This window comes from Saccopteryx leptura, chromosome 3 (assembly GCF_036850995.1).
Source record: "Saccopteryx leptura isolate mSacLep1 chromosome 3, mSacLep1_pri_phased_curated, whole genome shotgun sequence".
Classification (NCBI taxonomy): Eukaryota; Metazoa; Chordata; class Mammalia; order Chiroptera; family Emballonuridae; genus Saccopteryx; species Saccopteryx leptura.
The window spans coordinates 3,594,122-3,601,287 of NC_089505.1; the positions used below are offsets into that span (position 1 = coordinate 3,594,122).

General features: G+C 52.6%; 1 non-coding gene across 1 annotated transcript; it reads left to right on the forward strand.

The window, feature by feature from the left end:
- The first annotated feature begins 421 nt into the window (after positions 1-421).
- Positions 422-497, forward strand: TRNAS-GGA (transfer RNA serine (anticodon GGA)). The gene has a single exon. It is a non-coding gene; the product is annotated as a tRNA-Ser (tRNA).
- Positions 498-7,166: the final 6,669 nt, after the last annotated feature.

Sequence of the window (7,166 nt, forward strand, 5' to 3'; positions counted from 1 at the left end):
CCTCAACAAAATAGTGCAAATTAAATCTTAAAAAAAAAAAAGCATGAAATAATTTATATATACTACCACCAAGTAGGATTTATCTCAACCATGAAATGCTGGTTCAACAATCAAAAATCAGCCAATGGAATCCATTACATGTAGAGAGTATAAAAGAAATTTCACATGAAATTTCTAAAGACAGAAGCAGAGAAAGCATTTAACAAAATCTGACACCTATTTTTGATGAAAACTCTAGTGAGCCAGCAATGAAGGGGAATTCTCTCAGCTTGGTAAGGACTACCGACCAACACCTTCCAGCTAACGTCATCCTTACACGGTGAGAAAGTCAAAGCCTTCGCGCGGAGATCAATAAATAACGAGGCCAGGTGGTCTCTTCCTGCCACTCCTCTTCAACAACACATAGAAACTCCTTACTGGTGCCCTGGCCGGTTGGCTCAGTGGTAGAGCGTCGGCCTGGAGTGCAGAAGTCCCGGGTTCGATTCCCGGCCAGGGCACACAGGAGAAGCGCCCATCTGCTTCTCCACCCCTCCCCCTCTCCTTCCTCTCTGTCTCTCTCTTCCCCTCCCGCAGCCAAGGCTCCATTGGAGCAAAGATGGCCCGGGCACTGGGGATGGCTCCTTGGCCTCTGCCTCAGGCGCTAGAGTGGCTCTGGTCGCAACAGAGCGACGCCCAGAGGGGCAGAGCATCGCCCCCTGGTGGGTAGAGCGTCGCCCCCTGGTGGGCGTGCCGGATGGATCCCGGTCGGGCGCATGCGGGAATCTGTCTGACTGTCTCTCCCCGTTTCCAGCTTCAAAAAAGAAAAAAAAAAAAAAAAGAAAACTCCTTACTGGTGCAGTAAGATTAATTAACTAATTAATTAATTAACTAAAAGCTATACAGTTTGGGAATCAATACATAAAATTGTCTTTGTTTTCAAATGACATCATCATCTATGTAGCAAATCTAGGAAAAAAAATCAGTGAAAAAAGCAGTGAAAATACTCTGAGTGATATTACAATCATGGGTCTATGTCATGATCCTTTTGTACTATAGACCAGTGGTCCCCAACCCTTGGGCCGTGGACCGGTACCGGTCCGTGGGCCATTTGGTACCAGTCCACAGAGAAAGAATAAATAACTTACATTATTTCTGTTTTGTTTATATTGATATTTAAGTCTGAACAATGTTTTATTTTTTAAAAATGACCAGATTCCCTCTGTTACATCCGTCTAAGACTCATTCTTGATGCTTGTCTCGGTCACGTGATACATTTATCTGTCCCACCCTAAAGGCTGGCCCGTGAAAATATTTTCTGACATTAAACCGGTCCGTGGCCCAAAAAAGGTTGGGGACCACTGCTCTAGACCCATCGCATGTACAGCCCTAAGGTAAGCTGTGGATCTGGGGTGATCATGGTGTGTCCATGTAGGTCTATCCTTGTTAAAAAAAAAAAAATGCACCACCCTGCTGAACGATGTTGATCACAGGGAGGTTGTCCATGTGTGGGGACAGGAAGTGTACGTCAAACCCCTGTCCCTTCTTCTCAACTTTAGTGTCAACATGCCCCCAAGAGATAAATTCTTCAAAAGAAGAAAGAAAGAAAAGGAAAAGGAAATGCTTCGGAAACAATGGAGCTCCACACAAACACGATGAGACGATACCCTCTGCAGGTTGAGCGTGGGGGTTGGCAGATATTATGTTGGATTTGGATTGAAGAATAAGACTGACTGTTTGGGGCAGAAGACTAGACTCTTAAAGGCCTGACTTCAGGAAATGTGTCGATTCCGATGTGACAATGGGGTGACGCAAACGGGGGCCCCATGCTGGCATCCGAGGACGACACCGAGTGCATTCTCGGGGCTCCCCAAACAGGTCTTTTTTTTTTTTTTTTTTGTATTTTTCTGAAGCTGGAAATGGGGAGAGACAGTCAGACAGACTCCCGCATGCGCCCGACCAGGATCCACCCGGCATGCCCACCAGGGGCGACGCTCTGCCCACCAGGGGGCGATGCTCTGCCCACCAGGGGGCGATGCTCTACCCCTCTGGGGCGACGTTCTGCCTCGACCAGAGCCACTCTAGTGCCTGGGGCAGCGGCCAAGGAGCCATCCCCAGCGCCCGGGCCATCTTTGCTCCGATGGAGCCTTGGCTGCGGGAGGGGAAGAGAGAGACAGAGAGGAAGGGGGGGGGGTGGAGAAGCAAATGGGCGCTTCTCCTATGTGCCCTGGCCAGGAATCGAACCCGGGTCCCCCGCACGCCAGGCCGACTCTCTACTGCTGAGCCAACCAAACAGGTCTTTAGAAACCTGCAGAAGTGGCCTCGGAAAGTGGAAATGAGAGATTAAATTTAGCTTTGCTTGTAAATAAGAACCATCCTGAACCCAAACGCATATGCTCCGTGCTGAACTCTCCTCGGAGCAGCCTCATCAGAGAGCCTGACATGTTCTTTCCGCATCAAGGGAAGAGCCCCAGCCCGTCTGCTTCTTGGCAGAATCTGAGGCTCTGTTACCGTCTGCGGGAGAACAGAACCCTGAGCTCGTTGCCATGGTCACAATCGTGTTCTGCATGGAGCACCCTCGCCCACGGGTCTCCTCACCCTGCTGCGGGCACCGAGGGTCTCCCTGCCCCCTTTTGTGGGGAGGCGGCATGGGACAGGGCAGCTGTTCCCCAGGGAATACTGAACAGCCATTCGGGATCAAAGTACAGTAACCAACATTTTTACAGTGAAGAGGAGGACAAAAATAAATGGAAGAAAACAGTATCGTAAATAGAAGAAACATTTGTATGTTGCAACAATAATACACTAGAATAGGATAAATGCATAATAAAAAAACACTTGGAGTATTTTATATTGTCATTATGCTTACACGCCTATTCATTTTTAATAATAATTGTAAGAACAAAGTACTCATCTAGATACAAATATGTCACATCACATGCAATGGATCGACTCTGCACAGATGGAATACGGACATTTACAGATGAGTCTTCCAGTATCAAAAAGGAGGACATGTAGGAGGACACTTTTCAAGGGAGGGCAGAACTTACAAAAGAAGGAATGTCCTCCCTGAAGGAGGACGATTGGTCACCTTAAAGTGAAGAATCTTGCACTCACTTAACAGTGGAGAGAAAATGAAGACCACAGTCGCCTCACCTGAGAAAGGGGTGGCTGGGGGACCCACACGGGACCCTCAACCCAGACAGCTGTCCTCCAGCTGCCGCTGCTGCCGGCGGCCACCAGCTGACCGCTGGGCCGGGACCCTGAAGGGTGAGCACCAGCCCCTGATATCATCAGCAGGCAACCTCCCTTCAAGATCTCCACTCCCAGGAGGGAGCAAGCTTGGCCCATGCTGAGTGCAGGAGCCGGCAGGGCCGAGGTGTGTGACAGGAATTGGCCGGTCAAGGACAAAGCCACAGCTCTGGGCCTGAGTTTCTAAGTCACCGTTACTCTCCCGTGCTGGACCTAATATTCCCATCACACGCGCTTTTCTTAATGCGTGAGCCAGGACCGTCCTGCACTGGGGACAGCACTGGCGTCTGATGGGACTCAAAGGGCGGGTGTAAGGAGGTGACAGTCACATGACCACAGGGGCCACGGACAGATGCAAATGTCAGGAAGCCATATGCCTTTTCACTGGAAACTTCACACTGCTCTTCCACCGCCTGTGACGCTCCTCGTCCCGGGAGGCTGAGTGGCCGGCTGGCTGCACACTGTCTGTTTTCGAGTTCCGAGTTACCAGGCATGGAAGTGTTCTGGTCCACACTTTATGTACACACTTAGAATTGGTAGAAAATGGACTCTTTGATACATGAAATTTTTCTGAGTAGCCATCAACACTTCTTCCTTCAGATGGTGACATTAAGTAAACTATTATACTCTTTTTTTGGTTTGTTTTCAAAGACCCTACAAAATTTGGTTTAATGGTTCCTTGGTGACTCAGGGTCCCTGCGTGTCAGTCACTTTGTTGTGCTGTCACTGAATGCTGTGATGTCTGCCTAGATGTTCAGGGGCTTATTTTCTGTGCCTTTAAAAACCTGTGTCTGATTTTCATAACTTCCCGGGCTCTCCCCACGTCCTGCCTCTTTCTGCTCAAAGCCACGCCCTGTTCTTTCCATCCCCCTGCCCCCACACACACTTTCAATTTTTACATGTGCCACTTGACCAAGTTACTTTCAGAATGTGTGACAGGGACCTGAGTGAGCACAGATGAACCAACCCATAATAGAACCCACGACTCTCAAGCCATCTGCCTTGAAAGACCAATGACTACAGGCAGCACCCCCGGGTTATGAACAAGGTAAGTCCTGTAGGCTTGACAATGTGTAAGCACGTATATGCACAGACAGGTAAAAATGAACACTGTTAAGACAAACATCCATCTGAGTTGCATTTCATAGGTAAACGTCCCTGTCTCAACAACCCACATACAAATTCAACTCACGAACACACCTATAGAAACTGTCTGTCTCGTTCGTAACCCCGGGGGGCTGCCCAGTTCACTTCTTAACCTGACTCCTCTTCAATACAATAAGTGAGGGTGCTGGTTCAGTGACGGTGGGTTAAATAAAATGGGGCTGGGAATATTGCTTCTCATTTTGTTGTAGCTGTTGTCGTTTGGGCTGTTGGCCTAATCTCTTTCATAAAGGGACCGAAGACTATGTACACACTTTCTAGTTATTTTAGTAGCACACAGGCCCTTTGACATATATATGAAATATTAAAATGAGATTTTCAATTTCAAAATATGTACTTCTCTGAAAGGGATTTCACACGTGGAGTGATCCATATGCACCTCTGTCCGCAGAAGCAGGCTTCCCGGAGGCAAAAGGCTAGAAATAACTGAAATATCCCAAGTAGGGACTGCGGCCCCTCTGCGCAGGGGTCTGGTGACAGCTGTGGAAACAACACAGGGACGTGTTTACGAACCAGTCAGGTGCACTTCCTCTGCCGGAGAAGGTCACCCACTCCTGTCGACGACAGTCCCGCCGTGCAGCCGTACGAGGGACGTTTCTTTGTCCCGCTCCTGTGTGGCAGGCGGCTCTCCTCTCCGCGGTGATTCTGGGGCCTCCGCCTCTAGAGCAGCACGTTCATCACCCGTGTCTGGGGTCACGTGGAGGAAGCATCCCCTTTTCTGTCTCCTCTCCCGGCCTCCCAAGCCCCTAGAGCCTCACGAGTGTCTGCTTCCTGCGGGCAGAGAGGAGCAGAGCCCGCTGGGCGCACACCGGCCTTGGGAAGCCCCTGACTTGGAGGTGAGGGTGACTTGTCCTCAGATTCTGTCTGAAGGAAGGCGTCCCCGCCACATCCGGACCCGGGAGGCTGTGAGCTGCACCCCGCAGCTGAGCCGTGCTCTGGGCCTTGCTGGGGCACCGTGCACGGGCAGGAGCTGTCCTGTGCTGACCGGGCCACCTGCTGCTTCCTCATTTGCATATCGTTAGGTGAGCCGGCAGGTGCACAGTGTTTCTGTCACTAGGTGCTGAAGGGAAGGGGGATATAGAGCTGTATTGGCTTGTTACATGCCTTAAACACTAGTAACCATGGTTACCTAGGGAAAGGGGTCTGGGAATTAGCCAAAAAAAAGGGGACCAGGCAGAAGAAGAGCTTCACTATATACCTGTCCAAACCTTGATATGCTGGTGCTCTGATTGGAATGACCTATTCAGGGAAAACAGCGTAGGGAAATGACAGGATTGCACCGATCTAGACGGAAGGTAGGACACGGGACGTGCAGACGCAGCGCAGACCACAGGCTCGGGCCCCGCTCATGGCGAGGGCAGCGCTGGGGGGCAGGAGGCCTTGGGGACGTGGCGGTGGCACCCACGCAGACACAGAGCAGAGCGTGGGCGAATGTGTGCCAGCCCCAATGTCGCTGGAGGAAACCTGCCTGTCCTCGCTCAGAGGCAGGAGGCAGTCGCTCAGCGAGAGGAGATCTCGCTTCCTGCAACCAGCCAGCCGGACAGACGCAGAGCAGGTGGATGTCTGCAGTTCTTTATCCTCGACACGTTTCCCGTGGGCCCTGAGGAATGGCGGTACCTTCCCACAGAGAGCAGAGCACGGACGGCCCGCCACGTGTAAGGGTTCTGCACAGCATCGCAGTACAGATCTAGAAAAAGTAGGGTAACCACAGGCAGGATGGAGGAAGCAGGGTACAGCTAGGTAGCTGGGGGAGCCGTGGGTGGTCGCCTCCCGCCTGCAAGGGGAGATGTGGGAAGGAACCCTCAACCCCCTCCTCAAAACTCTCGTCTGTACAGGACACCCAGGAACATCGGGGTCCACATGAGAAAGGTTAGAGGTGTGAAGGGCCCCTGGGAGCGACACTGACCCCCGGGACCTCTGGGATGTAATTCAGAGGCCCCCCCACGGCACACCTCTCAACTCCGGGTCTCCTTACCCATCTCACCACAGAGCTATATAAGTTGTCTTCTTTTTCCGTTTATCTCGCTGGAAAACAGGGGGCTGGCCAAGCTTATCTCGGGCCGGTGTGAACGCTTGTTCCCGAGTGTCCCTAGTCTCACATCTCCTCCAGCCAATCCGGAACCCCTTCCTGCACTTGTTTATTCATTCAGTCCTACCCATTCACTCCATAGTTATTTTGTACCAGGGGTCGTGCCGTACAAGGCGGTCCCCATGCGATGGTTTCCGGTCATCTCCAACCTTAGGAACTCGGTCTTCCGTAGGAAGAGAGAAACAAGCACGGGGTCGATTGTGACGCAAGTCGCCCCATGACAGCCATTGCAGGTGCCCGACTTTCTGGATATGCAGACACACCAATTAACTCACGTCGACAATCAAGAAGATATACAAATTGTCGGGGGGCCAAGTGATTTTGATAGTTCTACAGTCTCCTCACTCACTACCCCCTCCCCTCAGTTTCTTGCGGAAGGGAGACGGGCGCTCACAGTGGCATCCCATCTGACCCTCGTGGCCTTAGCTCAGAGCTGGGCGTGGCATACGGGAGGGGCGGGGGGCGGGGCGGGGGCGGGGCGGGGGCGGGGCGGGGGGCGGGGGGCGGGGCGGGGGCGGGGGGCGGGGCGGGGGGGGGGGGCGGGGGGGGGGGCGGGGGGGGGGGCGGGGGGCGGGGCGGGGCGGGGGCGGGGGGCGGGGGGAGGGGCGGGGGGAGGGGCGGGGGGAGTCGACGATGCCCACCCAGCCACTGCAAGCAGCACGAGCGGCACAGCCTCTGAGTTACT